This window comes from Dipodomys spectabilis, unplaced genomic scaffold (assembly GCF_019054845.1).
Source record: "Dipodomys spectabilis isolate Male_0828 unplaced genomic scaffold, ASM1905484v1 ptg000095l, whole genome shotgun sequence".
NCBI classification, from domain to species: Eukaryota; Metazoa; Chordata; class Mammalia; order Rodentia; family Heteromyidae; genus Dipodomys; species Dipodomys spectabilis.
In genome coordinates this window covers 28,252,554-28,276,073 of record NW_024870772.1, presented here as the reverse complement: position 1 = coordinate 28,276,073, position 23,520 = coordinate 28,252,554, and positions in this window count along the sequence as shown.

The following is a 23,520-nucleotide window of genomic DNA, read 5'->3' as shown; positions in this document are numbered from 1 at the left end:
GTGGAAAAGGAGATGAATTAGCTTATTAAGAAATCAGCTACTTGATATAGCATGGCAAGTTTCCAGAGTACTTGGAACTACAGGTTTGATTCAAAGCAGAGAGGGATTTCCTAACAGCTTGCTCTGCAGGAATGGTTGGTCTGTGGATCATCGTGAATCACAGAGCTTTCAGAAAGGCCTCCTTCCTGGAATCTGGGTTTCTCACGTTGCTCTCCTGTCCTCATTTCTGTGTTATTCCTCTGGGTACTGCTTCCCAACCTTCTCTGTATATTTATATCTACTCTGTAATGTGTGTGTGTGTGTGTGTGTGTGTGTGTGTGCGCGCACGTGCACACACACATGCACCAGTCCTGGGGCTTGTACTCAGGGCCTGGGTGCTGTCTCTGAGCTTTTTTTTTGCTCAAGGATAACACTCTACCAACTTATATCACTTCTGGCTTTCTGGTGGTCAATTGGAGATAAGAGTCTCATGGACTCTTTGGATGGTGATCTTGAGTAGCTTGAGTAGCTTGATTTGACATAAGCCACCAGTGCCCAGCTTTCTTTTCTGTGTTTTAAGTACTGATTGATTGGCATGCTCAATGAGCTAAGTACTAATCTACAAGCAATCAACCTGGTGGTCCCAGGCTATGTGAAGCTGGAGGTGACCCAGGCGACCAGCTGAAGGCACACATTCTCCTTCTTGAATTCTCATGTTTGTGAAGCTTGTCGTTCATAGGAGACTAATGAGATATGTGTCCTTTGATGATCAAAGCAGAAGATGAACAAAGTGGTAGCAGGAATAAGACCTTAGAGAACAGTGGAGACTATGGCAAGCTAGCGAGAGTAAGTGTAAATATATACATTTTGTGTAATTTTTAAAAATAAATGAACCTAAATATGAAGTTGCAGATCACATCTTGCGCTTCATGAGCTGACATATCTCTAAGCCACCAGTTGGTAAGTTTTGGTGAAAAGTGAGAGGATAGGAGACCTAGGAGAATGACCCCAGAACACCCTTGCCCCTTCTCTTTATCCTTATCTGAGTTCTGGTACACCAGGTATGTGGGCCTTACCTGGCTGCCTCAGGTTCGGTCATCTGTGCAATGGAGAGAATTTTAGTGACTCCCTTATGGATTGTTGGGAGAATGAAATGAGATGATTCAAGTAAAGCACTTGGAAGATGGCCTTAGCACTGTACAAATGTGAACTACTATCAGATTTCCTAAACCAGATGATTTCTGACTGTGTCCTGGTCTACTTGATGCTGCTATAACAGAACATCACAGGCTAGGTAAGTTTTATTTTATTGTTTTTTTTGGTGCCAGCCCTGGGGCTTGAACTCAACACCTGAGCTCTGTCCCTGAGCTTTTTTACTCAAAGCTAGCTCTCCATCACTGGAGCTAAAGCTCCACTTTTGGCTTTTTGGTGATAAATGAGAGATTAAAGTCATATGGATTTTCTTGTCCTGGCAGGATTATAGGCATGAACCCCTAAGGCAAATGTTAAACAATAGAGTTTTGTTTGACTCTTCAGAAGACTGGAAAGTCTACCTTCACAGTGCTGGCCTCTGCCAAAGGCCTTCTGGCTTCATTATTACTTGGTGGAGGTTATCACATGGAGAGACGGAGGTAAGTTTGCCAGCTTGAGTCTCTTCTCTTCTTTCCTTTTCTCCTCTTTTATAATGCTTGCCCTGGGGATTGAACTCAAGGCTTGGGCACTGTCCCTGAGCTTTTGTGCTCAAGGCTAATATTCTACCACTTGAGCCACAACACTTCTTCCAGCTTTTTGATGATTAATCAGAGGTAAGCGGTTTACTGACTTGCATGCCCAGGCTGCCTTCCAACCCTAATCTTCAGATCTCAACTTTCTGAGTAGTCAGGATTATAGGCATTGAGCCAGGCACCCGGTGAGTCTCTTCTTTTATAAAGCCACTAATTCTATCACAGGGCCACACCCTCAAACCTTCATTGAACCCTAGTTACTTCTCAAGGGCCCCGCCTCCAAATACCACTGACATAATTGGAAATTAAGTTTCCAACACATGAAGTTCTTCAGAGCACATTCAAACCAAAACACTCTATGTAAGGAAGAATTCCAGAAAAAAGCAATGAGTAGGTTTATTTAGACAAGATATGATCATTGTCCAGATGGTACTCTGTGGCAGCATCTTCTTGGGCTGGATTTTGTTCATTGTAATTCTGCTGTCTCTACCGTAGGTTGTATCTTTTTTCTAGAGCAGGCTATAGAAACTGCTATTCGTGTACAGACTCCTTCAAGATCTTGCTGAAATGCAGCTTCAAATTCTACTAATCTAGGCTGGGACCTGAGATTTGTTGCTTGCTACAAACCTCTCAGGTTTTACCAACTTTGAGGAATCAGAAAATTGAAGAATATTCTTTTGTTGTTGTTGGTGGTGGTGGTTGTGGGACTTGAACTCTGGGTCTGGGTGCTGTCCCTGAGCTCTTTAGCTCAAAGCGAGTGCTCTACTTCTTGAGCCACAGCACCAGTTTTTCTGGATAAGAGTCTCACAGATTTTCCTGCCCAGGCTGGCTTTGAACCATGATCCTTAGATCTCAGCCTCCTGAGTAGCTAGGATTACAGGCGTGAGCCACCAGCACCTAGCTTGAAAAATATTATTTTCTAAATCTTTTCTGATCTATACCAGTATTACTAGTGGATAGCCAGGGAGATAGAGATCCCAGATTCTTGGCATCTCCAACAAAGAATTGAATGAAGATACATATACAAATGTAAAGTGGCAAGGCAAAGAGAGAGAGACAGAGAGAGACAGAGAGACAGACAGACAGACAGACAGACAGACAGAGAGTACTGCCAAGGGAAATGGCAGGCTAGAGCTAGATGACTCAAGTTTTTAGCCAGGTTCATGCTTGTAGTTGTAGCTACTCAGGAGTGAAATCTGAGGATTGTGATTCAAAGCCAACTTGAAAGTTGGCAGGAAAGTTTATGAGACTCTGATCTCCAATTAACCACCAAAAAACTGGAAGAGGAGCTGTGGCACAAATTGTAGAGTGATATCCCTGAGCAAAAAACCTCAGGGATATAGCCCAGGACCTGAGTTCAAGTCACAGGACCAACTTTAAAAAAAATCAGTTTTCTAGGACTTGGAGAATGTGGGTGATTCTGTTCATGGTAATGCTAGAGCATTGATTTTATGGAAATAAGGGATCATGACTTGGCCGAGATTTATAAAGGAGTTGCTTATGTACAAGGTTGCTATCCCACAGTTTTAAGTATGAGATGTAACATATATGCGTGAAGCCTTAAGTTAAGGTTTGTCATAGCATATTTCTCCATAGTAACATTAAACATCAGTGGCCTCAATTCCCCAATCAAAATACATAGAGCAGCAAATTGGATAAAAAACAAAACAAGATCCAACCACTTGTTGTCTCCAAGTTTGTGGCAAAAAACAAACAAACAAACTAAAGACTTATATGTTTCGACTGCATAGATGATGCCTTAGTTAGAACTGGCATAGCATTTTTCTGCCCCTAGGAAGAATCCTAACTACAAATTGAGCCCTAATTACCCCCCAAAGAGGAGTGGTCCTGACGGCAGCTAGGGAGAAGATAAGACTTCTGAGTGTCTCTGACCAGGAGAGAAGATTGGTTTTAATATTCTTTCCCTATAGCTTGCCTGCTTCACCTACTCTTTCTTTCTGATCAGGAACTCGCTATCTGGGGCTTACGTTTGTTCGTTGGCTAGCACTCTACCACCTGAGCCTTCCCTGCAACCCCCAGCTCTTGCTTTCTGAGGTCTCCCATCTCCTTTAGCAACAGGTCCAGTCTATGAACAGCTCTGTCAAATCACAGCCCCACATTCAAGACTTCAGATATGTCTACCAGCCTTATCTGAGTTGTGAAACATTGTGAACCATTCAGGACCACGCTGCCTCCCGTGGGTGTGTTCTAGTAAGTATCTGATGTGAATAGAACTTTCAAATTTGTTTCCAGTCTAATAACATCATAGATACTCTGCAAAGTCTTTTTTTCCCTTCCAAAATAAACATAATAAAACAGAACCTTCAGTTCCATGGTATCATGCATTCAGCTATTGACTCTTGCCTCTCAAGACAATAATCTCACAAAGACAAGGCTCCAAACATCTTCACTCTGCTAGATCAAATAAATGTGTGTCCTCAATCTTTAATAAACGTGGAAGGAGAACACATTCCCACACCACAGGAGCGACATGGCCTCCATTCCTGGGATATTACAGTTTGTTCCAGGATGCCCAAGCCACATGTAACACATTCATGCCTCGGGATATCATGTGTGTGTGTGTGTGTGTGTGTGTGTGTGTGTGTGCGCGCGTGCGCACGTGCACACACATGCACACGTGTGTGTGCATGTGTGCCAGTCCTGGGACTTGAACTCGGAGTTTGGGTGCTGTCTCTGAGCTTTTCTGTTCAAGGCTAGTACTCTACCCCTTGAGCCACAGCTCCACTTTTAGTTTTTGGTGATTAATTGGAGATTCTTACAGACTTTTCTTCTGGGCTGGTTTGGTTTTCTTTTTAATTGAACCTGCAATGTGCTATTATTGAACATAAAGTTCCAGTTTTCCTTTGTTGTTGTTTTGCTTTTATCCTGAGTTATGAGATGCCACTGTAGCCAGAGCACAAGTGAGTGCATCACATGAAATATTTTCTTGAGGGGAATGGTTCAAGAGACAGACAAAGTTGAAGGACCCTGTTCAAGGGGGCGACGCGGGGAAGGGGAAACAGGGACTGGGGAGAGAGTGGAGTGTGAAGGTGGTGGTGGGGGGACATGGAGCAGAGGCCAGAGGGAGGGAAAAACATGCTTAGTGGTTCCTCTTCCACGGATGCTAAAGTCTCTGGCTGTTCCTTGGCCCCAGGGACAAGATTGCATCTCTATCCTGATGCCACACATCCGCCCTCTCTGGAGTAGAGGGGTCTCCTTGGGTGGGTGCTTCTCCCTCTCCTCTTCTTCAAGCCACTGGTCTACTCTGCCTCAGGTGGGTAATTCCAGGTCCTATGGTTCCTGGGATAGCCTGTGAGGAGAATGTCAGAAGCTGGGCTTGGTGGGGACTGTCTAGGGCTGGTTTTGAACTGAAATTCTCAGATCTCAGCCTCCTAAGATGGCTGGCTGATTTGTATTATTTTTAACACTTTTTTTTTCCTATTGTTGGGGTTAGAACTCAGCCTCACAGATGCTAGGAAGTTTCTTTGCTACTTAGTTATACTCCCTGCCCAATACATTCTTGTTCTTTTTATTCGTGCACACGTGTGTATGTGTGCTGGTAGTAGGCTTGACCTGAGAGCCTCGAAATCTTGCTTAGCTTTTTGTTTCATTCAAGGCTGATGCTCTACCACTTGAGCCATACTCCACTTTTGGCTTTTGCTAGTTAGTTGGAGGTGAAAGTCTCTTGGATTTGTCAGCCTTAACTGGTGTTGAACCATGATCCTCAGATTTCAGCCTCTTGAGTAGCTAGGATTACAGGTGTGTTTCATTAGCACCTGATGTGTTTTTCTTATTAGTTGGTACCTAGTAATTGTACAAATATATGGGGTAGGGTAGAATAATTTAATATATATTTAATGTACAGAGACATAATTTTTAACCTTACTGTTAAAAAATGTTATTTTACTTTAGCTTTTTGTGTGCTGGTACTGGGCCTTGAACTCAGGGCCTTGTGCTCTTGCTTGACTTTTCCACTTGCGGCTGATTCTCTACTTCTGGCTTTTTGATGGTTTCTTGGAGATTAAAAGTCTCATGGCCTTTTCTGCCCGGGTTGGCTTTGAATCTCTATCCTCAGATCTCAGCCTCCTGAATTGTGAAGATGACAGATGTGAGCCACTATATTTTTAAAAGTCAGCAACGTAAAGCATGGCGGTGTGTCATCTTGCAACGTTCCCATCTGAGTAGTTGCTGGTGCCACTGAATTAGGGTGCAGACACAGTTGTGGGGGCAGGAATGCTCTATCCTCACTCTGCTGCACACGGTTCAACCATATGGATGATTGTCTCCTGGGTCAATTACTTACACTGACTTCAGGCTGTTCGCTGGCTGATGCTGGAGCTGACGGAGCAGCACAGCTATTTGCTTTGGAATAAGAGGCAAGTACAAGAATCCATCAAAGCACAGCTGATGTGGGGAAGGGCAGAAACCAGGTCTGTGTGAATCTTTCTCTCCAGCCAGTTCATCCCGGGTAGTGCACCTGCCTGTTGGGGTGCTGTGAAGGGAAGGTCTCCCAAAGGTGACACAAGGACTAGCAAGAACAAGAAGAAAAGCAACACTGACCAAACACAGCCCCAGGGCCTGGGGTAAAGTCCCCTGGGGAACACTCTACGTGATACTACGCTGCCAGTCTGGGCTAGTGACAGCTCTGGGCTTACCAACAGTAGTTTTCTTGATTTGATTGACAGCACCAAGATTTGAAGAAAATTATTTGCAAGCAAAATGCACCTGGACTGATTGTGACTGACAAATACTTTGTAAAGCCAGAAAATCAAGAAAGCCTTGTTTTTTTCGTTTTTTTTTTTTGGGGGGGGGAGTCCAGTCATGGGGCCTGAACTCTGGGCCTGGGCGCTGTCCCTCAGCTCTTCAGCTCAAGGCTAGCTCTCTACCACTTGCGCCACAGTGCCACTTCCAGCTTTTTTCTTTTTGCTTATGTGGTGCTGAGGAATAGAACCCAGGGCCTCAGGCATGCAAGGCAAGCGCTCTGCCACTGAACCACCTTCCCAGCCCCAAGCCTTGGGTTTTAAAGAAAAAAAAAACTGAAAAGGCCTTATAATACATAGCTGGTAGAGTGTCTGGAGGCTGAGATCTGAGAAGCAAGTTTCAAACCCAGTCTAGCAGGAAAGTCAGTGAGATTCTTATCTCAAATGAGCCATCAAAAAGCTGGGAAGTAGAGGTGTGACTCAAGTGGTAGAGCACCAGCCTTGAGTAAAATCTTCAGGGATAGTGTCCAGGCCCTGAGTTCCAGTTCCAAGGCCAGCACACACACAAAGAAGATGGTAAGAATTAGACTACAAAATACACTGTAGACTTCCTAAAAGATTTGGGATGACCAAGTGCTGGTGGCTCATGACTATAATCCTAGCTACTTAGGAGGCTGAGATCTGAGGATTATGGTTCGAAGCTAGCCTGAGTAGGAATGTCCATGAGACTTTTAAACCCAATTAAGCACTAGACAACCAGAACTGGAGCTGTGGCTCAGTGTGGTAGAGAGTTAGACTTGAGCAAAAAGGGCTCAGGGACATCACTCAGGCCCTGAGTTCAAGTTCCACAACTGACCAAAAAGAAGACTTGGATTGGAGGGGCCGTTTTGTGGTATGGCACTTGTCTAGTGTGTTTGAGGCCCTGGGTTCTAACCCCAACACCACAAAAGCCAATCAAACCTACCCACAAGGGGCAAATGAAATAATGAGACTACTCAATTACGCATAGAACTTGTGAAGAATCTAGACTGTTTCAGTGGGGTTACAAAAAGGTATATGGGGGTAATAGAAGTTCTATATGATCCTGTAGATTAATAGTATAGTTGTAAGCATTATGCCCACCTTTGGTTCTCAGCTCCACCCAGATCTGAGCTCCACCCTGCCCTGGAGTTCTTGCCCTACAGCTGGCCCCTCCCTCTCTCCGCCCAGACCCACCTGAACTCCCGTCTACCTCACTTCCTACCCCCAGACCCTCCTGCTACCTGGATAGTGAAGGGTGCCATGTGCTCTCTCTTGGGGGAAATATGGCTCCTCCAATAAACCTTGTAATAATCTTTCTCCTGTGCCTGCTTGCCTCTGCATGGTCCCCTGGGATGGATGTGAAGGATCCCTTCAATCGTCAGGTTACAAACTGCTCATCTAAACCCCTGCAGGAACCACCAATTGCAGGTTTCCTAATGTCACGATCCACATATGTGAATCACATGGGAAGTATTCATGTAGACTGGAGTCCTTGATCTCAGCCTCTGAACCATGAAATCAGAATCTCGGGGATGAAAATAAAACTTTGTTGTTGTTGTTTTTTTGTTTTGTTTTGTTTTGTTTTTGATGCTGGTCATGGTGATTGAACTCAGGGCCTTGGCACTGTCCCTGAGCTTTCTTGCTCAAGGCTAGTGCTCTACCACTTGAGCCACAGCACCACTTCCCGTTTTCTATTCTTTCAGCTGTGTCCAAGAGTGATATCCCTGGATCACAGGGTCATTCTATGTTTAGTTTTTTAGGAATCTCCATACTACCCTCCATAGTGCTTGCACTAGTTTACGTTCTCACCTACAGTATGTCTCACAGCTCCACCAGAATTTGTTTTTGTCCTCAATGATGGCCATTCTCACTGGAGTAAGATGGGATCTCTTGCTGTTTAGACGGGCATTTCCTTTCTAGCCAGAGATGTTTGGTGTTTCTGCATGTATTTATTGGCTATTTGTAAGATGTTTGCTTTTTAGGAAAAAAAAAATCAGACTCAGCTATTCCCGTTTTCTTCGTGATATGTGGTCTGCTTGCAGGCCAGCCTTACCTGGACAGGCTGCAAATGTCTTTCTGGAGCCACCCTACAGAAGCCTCCTTCTTTTCAGGCAGAAGCCTCCAGGCTCCGTCTGTAATAAAAATAACATTCTGAGTCCCCTTGGTCTTTTTCTGTTTTGTGCAAGAGTTTGGATGAGATGACTTGTATTTAATAAAATTCCTTTCTTGCTACCCAAAATTTGCCAGAGCTCAGGTAAAACATTCTGAGTTATTGAAAAGGTCTAAATGTGCATCTGATCTAATGAATGTAATTACTCAAGGAATTGTATAGCTGGGCAAGACTTATTCTCCAATGTTACTTACTGTTTTGAAGCTGCAGAATTGTGGCTGCCAGAAGCCTCCCTCCTGTTTGTAAAATACTCAGCAACATACAGCTCTTGAAATAAATGTATGGATAACAACTAAGTAACTAACTAAATAAAGCCCAGAATTCAGACCCAAATGACAAGCAATGTGGATTATTCTGCTTTGTTTTATGCAAGTATTGGGGCTTGAACTCAAAGCCTGGGCACCATCCTTTAGCTTTTTTGCTACTACTTGAGCCTAACTTCTACTTTCAGCTACACTTCCTGCATTTTTCTAGTTAGGTGGTGATAAGAATGTCAGATTTGGCTACCTGGGCTGGCTAGGCATGTCCTCTTTAATTTCTGTCTTCTCTGTGCTCTTTCTGGGCAATGTGACTCAGGGCAGATGGTGACAATGGCCTCAGCTACTGAAATTCCAGAGTCAGGATCTCAAGCTCAAGGTCAAACAGTTACAGTCTCACTTCAGTATTGGATCATCTAGATGCCCCAGGGGCATTTCAAATCCAATAAGCTAAAAAAGAGGAGCCTATTTCTCTTCTCTCTAAAAATGTTCCTGGTTTCTTCTGTCATGTTTTTTCTATCTTTTGTTCCAAATTATGTGGATGATGCCTGTGTCTCTCAGATTTGTCTCTCAGACTGACCTCACTTCAACAATACTCCCAGCCACCAGAACTTCTACTCTTGGAGCCATTCTTCACATTGCTACCCTGACAATATTCCAAAGTATAAATCTCAATTGGATCCCTCTTTTTTAGTAACCATAGTTAATCCTTAGCTTTTATAGAAAATCAAAACCAAATTTCTCAGGGGAAACTTAACCTCTTCAATATCCCTGACCACTTGCATCCAGGATGAATCATATCAAACTTTTCTTGTTTTTTAATTTTTGTTTTCTGATGTCTGTCCCGGGGCTTGAACTCAGGGCACTGTTGATCTTTTTGCTCAAGGCTAGCACTCTGCCACTTGCGCCAAAGTTCCACTTCTGGCTTTTTTCTTTTTCTTTTTCTTTTTCTTTTTTTTACCGGTTGTGGGGCCTGAACTCTGGGCCTGGGCGCTGTCCCTCAGCTCTTCAGCTCAAGGCTAGCGCTCTACCACTTGAGCCACAGCGCCACTTCCGGCTTTTTTCTTTTTGCTTATGTGGTGCTGAGGAATCGAACCCAGGGCCTCAGGCATGCAAGGCAAGCGCTCTACCACTGAGCCACCTTCCCAGCCCATTTCTTCTGGCTTTTTTGGTGGTAAGTTAGAGATAAGACTCTTATAGACTTGAAGCCATGATCCTCAGATCTTGGTCTCTTGGTAGCTAGGATTCCAGGAGTGAGCCACTGGTGCCTAGTTAGTCCATTCATTTTCAAAGGAGCCCTTATTGGATACTCTTGTGGGTTGGGTACTGCCATAAATAAATACTGCCTGTTTTTTGACAGTGACGGACAGATGAGTCCATAGAAGCTTCTTCAGCAGCCATGCCTTTGCTCCTCTCCAGTTGCTAAGTCTATGTAGTAGCTAGCCTCTGTAGCTGATGTTATTTTTCCTTCCTTGGAAAGTAAAACAACTCTTTTTTTCTCTTTGTTCATCTGTGACAAATGCTCATCTTGTCTTTTACCTGTGGGTGTTTACTGAGACTCCACAGTGTGCAAGGCTGCTTGTGCTCTAATCTCTTCTATGAAAGTAGAATAAGCCAAATCAAAGTGGCTCACCATCCTCGCCAACCCCTTCCAAATCACCACTTTATTTTTCCATCAGGAAGTGGTCTTGGGTGACCCAAGACCCAAGGGGGACATGAGTCACTTCACGTCTCATGTTCTTCTTGATTTTCTGAGGTTTCATTGCTGGGATGATGTCTTAGATGAACATGGTGGTGGACTCCAGTCAACCTTCTTGTACTAATGTCCTTTTAACAAGCAAGTCTGAGTAGTGGTAGGAACCTGCTGGGCTCCGGAAGCTGTTTCCTGATCAGCCAGGAGTGCAGGGACCCAGCTTGGACACATGAAACATGCAGGATGCAGCCAGAGGCTTCTCATCCCAACAGGTCCCTAGAGGAGTCACACAGGACTTGGGCTGGAGACCTGGTCCTCTTCTTTTGGAGCAGAACAAGATCTATCTAGGGTTAGGCTCTGATGGCTCATCCTTGTTGTCCTAGCTACACAGGAGAATGAGAACTGAGGATATCAGTTCAAAGCCAGCCTGGGCAGGAAAGTCTGTGAGATACTTGTTTCCAAGTAACTACCAAAAAATAGGATAGAGCTGTGGCTCAAGGAGTAGAGCATCAGCTTTGAGCAGAAAAAAAGCTAAGAGACACTACCCAGGCTCTGAATTCAAGCTCCATTACAAGGAAAAATAAAAGTTGGGGGAGGGGGGAGAGGGCACTGGCTCTTAGATCAGACCCCAGGACCAACACCAAAAAAAAAAAAGAAAGAAAGGAAGAAAGAAGGAAAGAAAGGAGGAAAGAAAGGAAGAATCTAGAGTATAATCTGGCCTACTAATGTTTTCTGTGCGTGGTAGTCATATTTTATTACTCTCTCTATTCCCAAAGCCTGGACAAAATAAATGAAAGTTCATTTATTACAAGAGCTTAAGATTGTGTCTGTGTTTTTTTTTCCTTAAAAAAAAAAACATGCTATACTAACTGGCTAGATTCTCTCTCTCTTTTTTTTTGGGGGGGGGGGGTCCGGTCATGGGGCCTGAACTCTGGGCCTGGGCGCTGTCCCTCAGCTCTTCAGCTCAAGGCTAGCGCTCTACCACTTGAGCCACAGTGACACTTCCAGCTTTTTTCTTTTTGCTTATGTAGTGCTGAGGAATTGAACCCAGGGCCTCATGCATGCAAGGCAAGCACTCTACCACTAAGCCACCTTCCCACCCTCCTGGCTAGATTTTCTAAGGAACTTGTTTGTCTGAATCGGTTTCACATGTCTAAAGAGCCTAAGATCTCTTGAGCTCTGCCCCAGACGCCATGGGCTGTCCTCCATTCTTGGCTTCCATCTTGTCTGGGAACTGGAAGTAGGATGATTGAAGGGAGAGCTTGTGGCTAAGCCTCAAAACTGTCATAGCCCCCACACCAATTCAAGTACAGTCCTTCACACACACACACACACACACACACACACACACACACACACACACACACACAGTGGTTCAGGAAGAATTTTGGATGCTAAGCCCCTCCTTACCCCTTTACCTGTGCTGGGGATTGGCTTACAGGACTGCTTTTTATTGTTCTTAAATGTCTCCTTTCAAAATCCTCAGAGAAGACTTGCTGGAAGTATGGGGGAAGAAATACTTGTTCAGAAATGAAGATAAACAGCATGATCTTGCAAAAGAAACAAGGTTGTCAGGTACAGGTAGCTCAAGGCTATTCAGGTGGCTGAGATCTGAGGATCATAGTTTCATGTCAGCCCAGGCAGAAAAGGCTCCGTCAGACTCTTGTCTCCTATTAACCACTCAAAAAACTAGCTGTTGAGCTGTGACTCAAAGTGGTAGAACACTAGCCTTAAGCAAAAGAGCTCAGGGGCTGGGGGTTTAGCTCAGTGGAAGGGTGCCCGCCTGGCAAGTGCAAGGCCCTGGGTTCTGTCCTCAGCCCTGGAAAGAAAAAACAAAAAAAGCAAAAGAGCTCAGGAACAGCACCCAGGCCTTGAGTTCAAGCCCCATGACCAACAAATAATAGTAATAATAAGGTGATTTGCAAGAGCTTCAGCAAGGCATGATTTGCAAAGACAGTCTCAGGGGAAATTGTGTTTCTGCTATTAACATCCAAATAACAATGGCAAATAAAAACATGGGAGCTAAACCACATCATGTAAGGAGGAAGTATGTCAGAGCTCCAAGGAACCTAGTGAAAATTCCACTTCGCCCTCCATTTTCTTTTTTCTTTTCTTTTCTTTTTTGTCAGTCATGGGGCTTGAACTCTGGGCTTGGGCACTGTCCCTGTGCTCTTCAGCCCAAGGCAAGCACTCTACCATTTGAGCTACAATGCCACTTCTGGTTTTCTAGTGGTTTATTGGAGATAGGAGTCTCAGGGACTTTCCTGCCCGGGCAGGCTTTGAACCGTGATCCTCAGATCTCAGTCTCCTGAGTAGCCAGGATTACAGACGTGAGCCACCCAGTGCCCGGCTTTTCTTTCCTTTGTGCCAGAATTGGGGCTTGAACTTGAGGCTTCACACCCTTGCTTGGCTTTTCCCACTCAAGGCTGGCTCTCTAACACACGGGCTACACCTCCACTCTTATTAGTCTAGTTAATTGGAGGTAAGAATCTTCATATCATCCTCCTCCTCAGACCTCAGCCTCCTAGCTAGGATTCCAGGCTGAGCCACCAGCACTCGGGCAGCAACACCTGTCATTTTCAAATGAAGAAGCAGAGACATAGAAAGGCCCCACATCCAACCCCAGAGCCTGTGGGCGCCACAATCAGGATCAGAATCCCTTACTTGGAGCCTCTTTCTCCTGCACAGTTGCTTTTCACTGAATGAGTTGGATAGCTAAACATCTATTTGATGATTTCTAAATATAGAGCTAGACATTCCCATAAACCTCTGGCTTTTCAATTTCTCCTTAATAAATTTTGCTGAAACAAGGTCACTGCCGTATTTAGAAACAGTCTTTATGGAAAGGATTCAATCTGAGGGAGCTGATACCATGGGGAGATTTCCCCAGCGGCATTTAAAACTGAAAATAGAAAGTTTCCTGGAAACAAATGAACAGTTGGCCCTCAGGATCCTCAAGAGACTAAGTTTCAAGATCCACTAGACACCAAAATCCAGGGATGCTCCATCCCTTATTTTTAAAAAATGTACTGTTTATGCAGAAACTACATACTTCCTCCTCAGACTTTAAGACATCTGCAGGTGATGTTTAAAACCTAACACAATGGGCTGGGTGCCAAGTGGCTCATGCCTGTAATCCTAGTTACTCAGGAGGCTAAGATTTGAAGATCATAGTTCAAAGCTAGCCTATGCAGGAAAGTCTGTGAGACTCTGGTATCCAATTAAACAGCAAGAAACCAGCAGTAGAGCTGAGGCTCAAGTGGTAGAGCATTACCCTTGAGCAATAAAGCTTAGGAACAGCACCGAGACCCTTAGTTCAAGCTCCAGGACCAGCAAACAAAGAAAACAAAACAAACAAAAACAAACAATAATGGAAACACTATGTAAATAGTTGTTCTACAATATTGTTCGGGAAATAATGACATGAAAAAAGTCTGCATGTGTTCAGTATGTGGATGCATTTTATATATACATACTATATATATATATATGCATACTATTTATATATGTATATATTCTGGCACTGGGGCTTGAACTGAAGGTCTTATACTCTCTGTGGCTTTCTCTGTTCAAGGCTGGTGGCTGGTGTTATCTACCTACATCAGTCTTTTGGGTGGCTAATTGGAGATGAGAGTTTCATGGAGTTTTCTGCCCTGGGTTGGCTTTGAACCCCAATCCTCAGACCTCAGCCTCCTGAACAGCTAGGATTACAATTGGCTTCTTTTCTGTTTGTTTGTTGTTGTTGTTTTTTCTTCAAAATCTCAGATGGATAGACTCAATGGATGAGGAGAGCTGATAGAACCAAGAAAAATCCTCCCTCCCCTCCCCCATGTGGTGATGAGCTCGATGATGCTATGTGACCGTGGGGGTGGGGAGACTCACGCTGCCTGCTTTAGAGATGGCAGGAAGTAGGCTAAGCAATGTGCAATCTTGTCTAACAAAGCCTGAGTCGAGCCAGCAAATCTGTTTGGAAGTCTGGGAAATGGGGGAGAAGGGAGGGGTGAAGCCAGGGCCTCAGGGGCTTGGCGACTCTTAACTGCAGGAGGTGTGACACGTGAAGGCCTGGCCAGCGCTGGACCCCACATGCTGAGACTGCTCAGGCATTCAGCTGGCACTGATTGCGTTGGATGCAAACTCAGAGAAGGCTGATCCAGTAATGAGCATTGGAGGGCTAGCCTGGGGGAGGCAGGAGGGCAGAGCTCCACCGGAAATGAAGGGACAATGAATGGCTAAGAAGCAGTACTGGGCTCTGCAGGAGCTCCATGGGGGTCTTAGTTGGGGTATGGACAGCACAGAGCAGAGTCATGAAGAACAAGAAAAAGAAAAAAGCTCACCTAAGTCCTGATTGATAGAATTTCAGTGCATGTGCTCCTGAGTATATCTGTGGCCCCATAACATTATGTGTTGCTTAGGGGCTCTACAACCTTAGGATAGAAATGTGGCTCGCAGAGATCCCCAGGAAGACAAAGAAAAAGGAAAGCTAGTGGGTGCCCATGGCTTATAACTGTAATCCTAACTACTCAGTGAGGGTGAGATCTGAGAATCATGTTCAAAGCCAACCGGAGAGGAAAGTCTGTGAGACTCTTATCACCAAGGAGCCACCAAAACAGCCACAAGTGGAGCTGTGGTTCAAGGAGTAGAGTTCCAAACTTGAGTGAAAAAGTTAAGGGACAGATCCCAGGCTCTTAGTTCAAGCCCCTGTACTGCCCCGCGCCGTCTCCCCCTCCCCCAAAGGAAACATGCCTTTGGCTTTGGAGAGAAGGTAGGGGTGCAGGTGTGAAGATGTTCCAGGTTGTATTATAGTCCTCTTCCTGCCTCTCCACTCCCACTCTTTTTCTCTAACCTCCTTTCTCATCTCCTTTCTCAACTTAATGGCTCAGAAGGAAGGGGTCTAGAAGGGGCCTGTCCTGGCAATTTATCTAAGGACAGCTTTCCCAATTCAGTCCTAGAGCATTATTTTTTGTTTTTTGTTTTTTTTGGGTCCGGTCGTGGGGCCTGAACTCTAGGCCTGGGCGCTTTCCCTCAGCATTCCAGCTTAAGGCTAGCGCTCTACCACTTGAGCCATGGCACCACTTCCGGCTTTTTTCTTTTTGCTTATGTGGTCTGAGGAATCGAACCCAGGGCCTCATGCATGCAAGGCAAGCACTCTACCACTGAGCCACCTTCCTAGCCCTGGAGCATTGTTTTTGATCGGCTGAATTCCCTACACCTTTAGCTTACCTTTGTAAAGAGTATTCCCAAGATGGGAACTGAAGTCTCATGTTTGTAATCCTAGCTATTCAGGAGGCTGAGATCTGAGGATTGTGGTTTGAAGCCAGCCAGAGCAGGAAAGCTTTTGAGACTCTTATCTCCAAGTAATTGATAGCATTATCCCCACATCTGGTCCTCAACTCCCCCCAGACCTGAACTCCTCTCTGCCCTAGAGTTCTGGCCATACAGCTGGCCACTTCCTCTTTTCATCCAGACCTACCTGCGCATATACCTACCTCACTACTAGCCCCAGACCTAACTGCCACCTGTACAGGGGCAGATGCCATATGCTCCCTCTCCTGGGGGAGATAGAGCTCCTCTAGTAAACCTTATAATAATCTTTCTCCTGTGGCGCCTGCTTCCACATGGTCCCCTGGGATGATCGTGATAGACCCTAACAGTAACCACCCAAAAGTCAGAAGTGGAGCTGTGGTTCAAGAGGTAGAGAGCTAGCTTGAAGCAAAAAAAAAAAAAAAAAAAGGCTCAGAGGCCCTGAGTTTGAGCCCCAGGATTGGCACACTCACACTCGCACACACACATACACGTGCGCGCGCACACACACACGCATATGCACACACAAATCCCAACTCTGTATCTCTATGTGATTTTCTAATGTTTTTACTGTATTGACTGATTGATGGTATTGAGAATTTAACTCAGAGCCTTGAGCTTCCAGGCAGGCAGTGATCTTCTGCCTGAGTCACACCTCCATTCTCTTTTTTGGCAATTATTTTCAAGGTGGAGGGGGGATCTCCTTTTATGCCTGGGAAGAGCTGGGCTGAGATTTTCCTATTTGTGCTTCTCTCTGTGGCTGGGGATGATAGACACTTGCTACCCTGCCCAGTCTTGGATCTTCCGATCTCCACCTCCCAAATAAATAGCTTGAGCCACCTGAAGAAAATAATTATCGATAGTCCCTGTTCAAAGCCAGGTATCTGACTTGACCTGGAGTTAAAGATTACTAAGAACTTGTTTGCATAGTGAGCTAGGTACCGGCCTGACCCTAAGATTATAATGGCAACCATAAAGTTCATACACCTGTGAAGCCTCTAAGCAAACAAGATGGCCAACTTCGCAAAGTGCGAGGCCAACCAAGAGGGAAACCAAAGACAAAGCCATTGTAAAGAAATAAACTAGCCAGCTGGGTGCCGGTGGCTCATGCCTGTAATCCTAGCTACTCAGGAGGATGAGATCTGAGGATCGCAGTTCAAAGCCAGACCAGACAGGAAAGTCCCTGAGACTCTTCAATAAACCACTCAGAATAAAATCAGAAGTGGCGCTGTGGCTCAAGTGATAGAACACTCACTTTGAGCTGAAGAGCTGAGGGACAGTGCCCAGGCCCAGCCCCACAATGGACAAAAAAAAGAAAGAAAGAAAAAAAGAAAGAAAGAAAGAAAAAAAGAAAGAAAGAAAGAAAGAAAGAAAGAAAGAAAGAAAGAAAGAAAGAAAGAAAGAAAGAAAGGAAGGAAGGAAGGAAGGAAGGAAGGAAGGAAGGAAGGAAGGAAGGAAGGAGGAAGGAAGGAAGGAGGAAGGAAGGTAGGAAAGAAAGAAAGAAAGGAAGGAAGGAAGAAAGAAAGAAAGAAAGAAAGGAAGAAAGAAAGAAAAAGAAACTAGCCAGGCCCTGGTGACTCACACCTGTAATCCTAGCTACTCAGCTGGCTGAGATCTGAGCAGCGCGGTTCAAAGCCAGTCTGGGAAGGAAAGTCTGTGAGACTCTTATCTCCAAAAAACCACTCAGAAAACCAGAAGTGGCGCTGTGGCTCAAGTGGCAGAATGCTAGCCTTGCGCTGAAGAGCTGAGGGACAGAGCGCAGGCCCAGACTTCAAGCCCCATGACCGACAAAAATAAATAAATAAGTAAAGAAATAAACTTAACATGAGAGGGGAGATGGAAGGGTACAAAAAAAAAAACAAAAAACCCAAAACAGCAGCAACAAAAATATCCATTAAAAAAGTTCTGTGGGTTCTGAGCCTATTTCTGACTTGAAATCTTCAGAGTGGAGAGGGAGACAGGCCAATGTCTTGACAGAGAACTGTCATTGCCATTCCAGGACACACAGAGCAGTGAGCGTGAGCCATTCTTTGTGACATCAGCCTGTGTGGAAAAGCTACATCTATAGCCCCAAGTGTAGCCATATTGGGGCTCACAGAAACTGAGGTTAATTACTTGCAGGTAATTGAGTTTAAAACCACCTAATCAAGTTAGCTGTAATCCTAGCATCTCAGAAGGCTAAGACCTAAAAGATCTAAGGTGAAAGCCAGCCTAAGGCAGAGAAGTCTAACTCTGTAATTAACCAGCAAAATTCTAGACTTGGAGGTGTGTCTCAACTGGTAGAGCACCAGTTGTGAGTGAAAGCTGAGTGAGAAAGGCCCAATTCTAGTCCTACACACAAAAATAAAGCAGCCAGGCACTGGTGGCTCATGCCTGTAATCTCAACTACTTGGGAGGCTGAGATCTGAGGATTGCTGGTCCAAGCCAGCCTGAGCAGGAAAGTCTAGGAGACTCTTATCTTCAAGTAAGCACCAAAAAAAGCTGGAAGCGGAGCTATAGCTCAAGTGGTAGAGAGCTAGCCTTGAGCAAAAACAAACTCAAGGACAGGGTCCAGGCCCTGAGTTCAAGCCTCAGGACCTGCATGAAAGAAAGAAAAAGAAAGAAGGAAGGAAGGAAGGAAGGAAGGAAGGGAGGGAGGGAGGGAGGGAGGAAGGGTGGGAGGGAGGGAGGGAGGGAGGGAAAAAAAGGGAGCCCTCTAATCAATATTGTGGAGACTGGGGTGTCCACAAGGTGGCAGCAGTAAGGCATCACCCAGGCAGGGGATGCAGCCCCGGAAAGGATTGGAGCAGGTATCTAGGTTTTAGTATAACCTATGGTGCTTTGTGATGCCTGGTAAAACATTCCCCTTATGTAGAATGGAAAGAAATGGGTGATCTTTTGTTCATTGTTATTGGATCCTGCAATTTAAAAAAAAAATGGGAAAGGTCACTCTTCCCCAAACCCCTCATTCAATTGCTATGTGTGTATGCCTCAATTTCCAGAAAACAAATACTACCTACACTGTTGAAACTCTTACTTTAATAAGGAATAAGATTTGCTATTTGAAGTTTTGCCTTTGATGCAAGATAAAAATAAACTTTATGAAATATGGGGTCTCTCTTATTGAATGTAGACCTTGGATGAGGGAGGTACTCAATATTTTAGGAGTCTCAGAATAGATATCAACCCTTTATCTTAGACAAGGGAGGATAAATTCAGTTTGTTTTGATGACTGTTAAAGGCTTTATTTTATTTTTGGAAGGAAATCACTCAGTATGACTGCATATGTTCTTGTTTATATAAAGACTGAAATACAGATGGGCACCAGTAGCTCATGCCTGTAATAATAGATACTCTTTGGGAGGCTGTTGATCTAGAGGATCATGACTTGAGGCCATTCAGAGCAGAAAACTTTGATAAACTTCATTTCCAAAATAACAAGCAAAAAGGAGAGCTAGAGACATGGCTTAAGTAGTAAAGTACTAGTCTAGGGAGCATAAGGTCTTGAGTTAAAAGTTTAGGAACAGCAAAATAAAACATGACTGAAAGCCAGGCGCCAGTGGTTCATACCTACAAATCTGAGGATCAAGATTCGTCGAAGCCAGACTCAGATCTGAGGATCAAAATTCAAGTCCAGACTGAGCAGGAAAGTCTGTGAGACTCATCTATAATTAGCCACCAAAAAGCCAGAAATGGGGCTGTGGCTGAAGTGGTAGAGTATTAACCTTGAGTAAAAGAGCTCAGGGGCAGAGCTCAGATCCTTAGTCTGAGCCCAGAACTAGCAGAAAACTAAACAAAACTAAAAACTAAGAACAACAAAAAACCATGGCTGAAGTACAAACCTAATTACTATACAAAGAAATATAAAGTTATGATATGCTTATCTAAGCCTGTTTATATTAATATATTTATTAATATTAGCATATTTTTCTACTTTAAGTATATTTAAGGAAATGGAGGTGTGGCTCAAGTGGTAGTGTCCAGCCTTGAGTGAAAAAGCCACACAATAGCTTGGCCACAAGAATTCAAGCAAGAGAAGTTGCACACACACAAAAATAATATTTAAGATGCATACTTACATTTAAGATATATACATGCCAACAATCCTAGCTACTTGGGAAGCTGAGATTTGAGGTTCACAGTTAAAATCGAGCCCATGCAGGAAAGTCTATAAGACTTTTTTTTTGTCAGTCGTGGGGCTTGAACTCTGGGCCTGGGCGCTGTCCCTCAGCTCTTCAGCTCAAGGCTAGCACTCTACCACTTGAGCTACAGCGCCACTTCCGGTTTTCTGGTGGTTTATTGGAGATAGGAGTCTCATGGTCTCTCCTGCCCGGGCTGGCTTTGAACCGCGATCCTCAGATCTCAGCCTCCTGAGTAGCTAGGATTACAGGCGTGAGCCACCAGGGCCCGGCTCCTTCTATAAGACTTTTATCTCCAATTAATCATAAAAAAAAAGACAGAAGTGAAGGTGTGGCTCAACTTGTAGAACACTAGACGAGCACAAATTCTCAAGGACTGTACCCAGGCCCTGAGTTCAAGCCCCAGGACTGGCTCATGCGGAAACACACACACACACACACACACACACACACACACACACACACACAACACACATGATATATATTTAACTATGTAATATCTAACATACCATGATAATAGGTGTCTGTAACGGTTTTGTATGCGTGAGTTGTGTAACCAAAGTTTGATTGACGGGGGGGAGGGGACTCAAGAAAACTCCCTAAGCAAAATTTAGACCTACTGCACCCCAAACACTATGCTGAACCCACACAATAAGGCAACACATGGGAGCTGCAGTAAATATTCTAAGTCATCTAGAAAGAATTAAGTGTAGACTAGATCATGTGTGGAGATTCATATCACAACTGGTTTGTATATCCTCATGATACCCTGTAGTCAGTTCCTGTCAATACTTCATTGAGAGTGTTTGTGTAGATACAAATTTCTTATAGAAAATGAAGATCTTATGTAGCGGGACTACTTCTTGAGTTTAATTTCAGTGTGTGTGTGTGTGTGTGTGTGTGTGTGTGTGTGTGTGTGCATGCGCGCGTGCGTGTGTCAGTACTGGGACTTGAACTGAGGGCCTGATGCTGTTCTTTGGCTTCTTCTCAAGGCTGGTCCTCTACCACATGAGCCACAGCACCACTTCTGGTTTTCTGGTGGTTGATTGGAGATAAGAGTTTCACAGACTTTCCTGCCTGGGCTGGCTTTGAATCTCGATCCTCAGTTATCAGCCTCCTGAGTAGCTAAGATTACAGTCATGAGCCACCAGCACTTGGCTATGGCTTGGAATCTTGATTTTCAGATTTCAGACTCCTGAGTAGCTAGGATTACAGGTGCTTGACCTTTAATTTCATTAAATTTTTCCAATTAACCAGTAAAAATCTGGAAGTGGAGCTGTGGCTCAAGTGGTAGAGCAGCAGCCTTGAACAAAAAAAAAAAAACACATGAGAGTAAGAGGCCCTGAGTTAGAGCCAAGTACACACACACACACACACACACACACACACACACACACACACACACACACACACAGAATCCCAGTTTCCTACAAAGGTCAATATTGTATGTGCTCCACCTGCATTCAGACAAGCAAATTCCCTGAATCTGTGTATGGTGCTGCTTCTAGGAGGCAAATGTCAGCTCATTCCTAGGTAATTGATACATGACAGCTTAGTTTTAAGGCTTAGCCAAAGTAGTTACTAATGGATTCTAGATGACAGATAGGGCTTCCCCTCCTTGTCCTGTTATGGTGGCTTTTTAACTGTTAAGAAAAAAATAATCAGAACATGTACAGGAAAGGCTTTTTATTTTTACCCTGTCTATATGGGAGGTTTATTAAATTATTTTATCAAGTTTCATTCAAGCAGTCCCCAAGATCAATTAGTAAAAGGATCAGTGTAATAAAATTTGATTAAAAGTAATTTTACAAATGATTCATTATATCATTACATGGAGGACCATGTTAGAATATACTGGGAAAATGCACAGAGCACAGTCACTCAACAAATCTTAATACTATTTATATGGCCTACTCTTTCAAGTTAATGGTATGAATAATCTCAGAAGCATCTAGATTTTTTTTTTCCATCATAGCCACTCCTGTGAGAGGACCAAGAACAAGCAGGTTGCCTTAAATAGATACAGGTCTGTTTCACTCAGAGCATTTTAGACTAGGGTCTGATGAGACTTGATAGCTTTGAAAACATATCATGCTGGTAATAAGGAAAGGAATTTAGCCTGTGGAACACGTTTGCTCTTTTCTGCTCTGTTTTCATTTCATTTCAGGTCGAAGAGTGCAAACACTAGTGTCTTTAGAAGGCACTAAAGCTTAAAGCTGTCCTTGTGAATTTTGAAAATTGATGGAAGGGCCTTGTGAGTTCTGGACATTGCTAGAAAGTGAAAGGCCCTATGTTCAATCCCCAGCACTGAAAATAAACAAAACAAAACAAAAATCTAGATATGGAAGTTGCTGGAACTATTAGGCAGTTACTAAATAAATGTTCCTTAGATTTGCTCTGCCATGAGCTCTCTGGAAGGAATCAGATGAGTGTGTGTGTGTGTGTGTGTGTTAGGGCTTGAACTCAAGGCCTGGGCACTGTCCCTTAGCTTTATTGCTCATGGCTAGAACTCTACCATTTGAACTACAGCTTTACTTCTGGCTTTTTGGCGATTAATTGGAAACAAGAATCTCACAGACTTTCTGGCCTGAGATGGCTTCAAACCTCGATCTTCAAATCTCAGCCTCCTGAGCAGCTAAGATTACAGGTATGAGCCACAGGCACCTGGTTCAAATGAGTTTTACTTGTGCTAGAGATGGCTGCCTGTCTCAGGAGTTAGGAAACTTGGTAGTGGTTGTTCTATGTTTACAAGAAGTTCTACACAAATGGAGCGCCTCATCTCTCTTGCTAATTCTCACATCACAGGCTTGGCTCTTGACGAAGACAGCTGAGACTCATTCTTGGGCTGGCGGCGGGCGGGCGCGGTGGAGGTGAGGGGGGGGGGGGCCGGGGACGTGGTCCTCCAGATGTGAACAACAAAAACAGGATTGTGAAGGCCAAGGGTCTGGGACTTGGGTGCTCACTGATTATGACAGGTTCAAATTCAATAAGCATTTGACAAGACATGGTATGTTTCAAAAAGGCAAACAAATGTCTTTTTGTTGGCAAGGTTGCTTTGATGAAATGCATGTCAGTGGAATGTAGGTTGTAGCCTACACCATCTTCCCTCACTATAGCTGCAGAGTTAAGGAGGCACTTTTTAACTCTTTGGAATAGAACCATCAAATGGCTTTATTTTTCTATTGACAGTCACTGGTGGTACTCTGTTAAACATCTCTCTCCAGGAATGGGACCTTGTTTAGTGACATATGGGTCCTGTGATATAAACCTTTAGTATTTTCAGTTATTTTAAGCATCTCATTCTAAAAAATGACTTCTCTTGTTCAGGCTTTTAAATTGCTCATTAAGGGTTTTTTTTTTCTGAGTTAAAAGTATTTTAAGGGTCTGAGCACTGGTACCTCATAGTTGCAATCCTAGCTACTCAGGTGGCTAAGGTTTGAGGATCACTGTTTGAAGGCAGCCTGGGCAGAAAAAGTCCATGAGACTCTTATTTCCAATTAATCAACAAAATCCAGTAATGGAGCTATGGCTCAAATGGTAAAGTGCTAGCCTTGAGC